At 37.6% G+C, this 3,185-nt stretch overlaps 1 long non-coding RNA gene across 1 annotated transcript; it reads left to right on the top strand.

Moving 5' to 3' along the window:
- Positions 1–1,248: 1,248 nt before the first annotated feature.
- LOC123877752 lies at positions 1,249–2,122 on the top strand. Its single transcript, XR_006798670.1, has 2 exons — positions 1,249–1,553; positions 1,992–2,122. It is a non-coding gene; the product is annotated as an uncharacterized LOC123877752 (long non-coding RNA).
- The last annotated feature ends 1,063 nt before the right edge of the window (positions 2,123–3,185 follow it).

Genomic DNA, 3,185 nt, shown 5'->3' with positions numbered 1-3,185 from the left:
ACGGTGCCACAGACAGAAACACAGATACACAGATACTCACGTCAAACTTATAACACCCCTCTTTTGGGTCGGGGGTTAAAAATCTTGATTGCATGACTCATTCTGTTGTACACCATCTCTAAACTAGACTCATCATCATCATAACCAACGGTGATCACTTAACTAGTGTGAACGGGTCTCCTTTTAGAATGAGAAGGGGCATTTTACACCACGCTGGCCAATTGCGGATTGGCAAACTTTACACACCTTTGCAGCTTCTGGCAATGCACAGGTCATGTTTGACTCTGTTTCAGAACGATTGGATTGCGGTCAAAATTCTTTGACAATTCTGTCACATTCTCTTTTTTTTTTCTTTTTTTTTTCTCTCTCATCTGGCTTTTACAATGATTAGACAATGTCAAGTTTGTAGTTATTTGTAACAAGTTAGTTAAACTATACAAGTATGGACCCCGTCTGTGCCGGCGCTCGCCGACATACGCACGGCACCCCCTTAGAGCGCTTTCCAGTCAGTTTTAACAAAAAAAAACACTCCAAAAAGTCACAACACGCGCGCCAGCAAACGCCACCACAGACGAAGTCCCACATTCTCTCACATTCATTGATTCTGTCACATCTCTGACCTTGTCAAGAATAGTCAAGATCACATTGTCAAGACTCACCACTGACCTATATTAATACACGCTGGACTTACGATTGCTGAATTTTTTTTTTGAAGAAACTAGATTGAGATTTTGGCACTGATAGCAACAGTGAACGTCATTAATTGTAAACGTATCTACTCGAAACTGTTTTTTTTTACTATTTATTAAAATATTACAATAAAACTTTACGCTAGCATTATCTAATTACTATACAAATCATGCCCGCGTGGAATCGTGCCAAGAAAAGCTGCATTTCCGCGCTGGACAGCCAGGCTGATCCGTTGCGCAAAAAATGAGCCAGCCCTTCTATCACCCGATGAGGCTATTAAACGCGGTGAAATGTGAAAAACTCCATGGCCCCAGGGTCTCCACGGCAAAAGGAACAAAAATGAAACTAATTGTTAGTGATGAGACATCTGTCAATATAGTCTCAACCAATGGTCTCAACACGAAGACCACAATGTCAATTTTAATTCCCGGTACGATAGGTGGGACGCTTCGAATCAGCACAAAAAATAACTTTCATTTTATATGGCACACCTTGTGGCACCTTTCTAGTATACTTGTATATGTCCATATCTGTGACCAAGAAGAATAAAACACTTGATCAAAACGTGGTCAAATCAAAATAACAAAAATCGTTGTTCTTAAAGTAATTTAAGTTAGAAAATTCAAGGAAATTACTAGTTTAGATATTGACGAGTAACAATTTAATTAAAACATTATCAAAAATGACCGAAAATAACGGAGAACCAGAACCAAAATCGACACTATCAGAACCATAGTGGAACCATAATAATTTGCTTCTTGGATTCAAGAAATTGATGTGTTTTTGCTTTTGCGTCCCGCAACTATGTTGTTACCCATCCATTTTGAGTCCGTGCTTAGCTTGCTTGCCCATGTGCGTCAAAGGTAAAATATTTATGTCCTCGCGACCGACCGATGACGGCCAATCTCCATAGAGTTTAATGTGCACGCGGACACAGGTGCGCTCTTTATTCCCTCACTCTAACACGTGGCACGGAAATACGACACGACCGGAAAAAGATCAAGCGCAGGACGTGCTCTCCGAGTCACGGGGAACACCACCACTTGTTATCTCCGGGCCGGTACCTAGACCTACTGATTATTTCTTTAACAGAAAAAACTGTTCTTGGGTATTTTTTCCGACATTTTGCACGATAATCATAAGTTGAAAATACTAATTATTATTTGTTCATGAACACATATTTTTAATTTTCTTTTTGTAATCACAAACAAAAAAAAATTAAAAGTGCTATTTCTTGAACCCACAACCGCCTTACATCTGACAGATTTTTCATGTCCTAAATATATTTTCATTTGTTCTAGATATGAAGTGTTGCCAATGTTTCATAGTCAACTACGATATGGATGAAGAAACCACAATACCAACGAGATGGAAAGACAATACGAACACTGAATAATAAAATGTTATAAGGCGATTATAGTTTGTGTATATGTATGTTTGTATGTTTGTTGCTCTTTCTGCTGAAGTTTTTCTTATTTCATTTAATTTAATAGGAAGCCAACGGTATACAAAGAAAAGTAATTATGACGACTTATATAAACTTAGGACTATCAATGTATAGTATACATTGATAGTCCTAAGTATACATTGTATACTCACTTACAGGCTAACGCAACATGCTTAATCTAAAACTTCTAAATAGTAAAACTTAACCTAAGACATTCCTTGCATAAAATCTATAATAATTAAATTAATTACTCAATAAGCCAAAAGTACAATAATTCTTAAAACTAACAATAAGTTCCGGATGGAGATAGATTATACTCTATGGATAAACACATAGGCTACTTTTTATCCCGGAAAATCAAACAGTTCCTACGGGACCTAAATCCACGCGGATGAAATTGAAAATAAAAGAATAACAATTTTCATTACCTACCTGTTAAATCTCTATGTAGGTCGCTTCCCGCCGTCTGTCTTCCCGTACGCTCTTACGCGTTAGATCTTTAAAACTACTCAACGGATTTTAATGCGGTTTTCATCAATAGATAGAGAAAAGTTCATACGTAGGTATCGTTTATTATTTTTTGTGTTAATTTGTTGAAATATGACGATAGTTGTTCAAGACGTCGGAAGAAATCAAGCCGATTGAAATTACATACATAAAAAGGTAGGTATCTGGCTTGCACTGCACCCGCACAAAGCCGGGGTGGGTCGTTAGTAATTTATTATAAAAATGATTGTAAATACCCATAGTTTTTACCTAAAGTGTATCTGTCTGTCTGTCTGCTACCTTTTTACGGCCCAACAGTTCAACCGATTCTGACGAAAGGCACAGAGTTGGCTTATATCCCGGGGACGGACATCGACTTTTTATCCCGGGAAATCAAACAGTTCCCACGGGACCTTTAAAAATCTAAATCCAAGCGGACAAAATCGCGGGCATCCTCTAGTATTTTCTATAAGTATGAGTAAAAATCAGTACAACTATAAAAGAAGGTCCTATTCTTAAATAAGAATCACATTGACGGAAAGGACGAAGTTTCAAAACGTAA

This window comes from Maniola jurtina, chromosome 24 (assembly GCF_905333055.1).
Source record: "Maniola jurtina chromosome 24, ilManJurt1.1, whole genome shotgun sequence".
Lineage (NCBI taxonomy): Eukaryota > Metazoa > Arthropoda > Insecta > Lepidoptera > Nymphalidae > Maniola > Maniola jurtina.
This window is presented reverse-complemented; position numbering and strand designations above follow the sequence as displayed.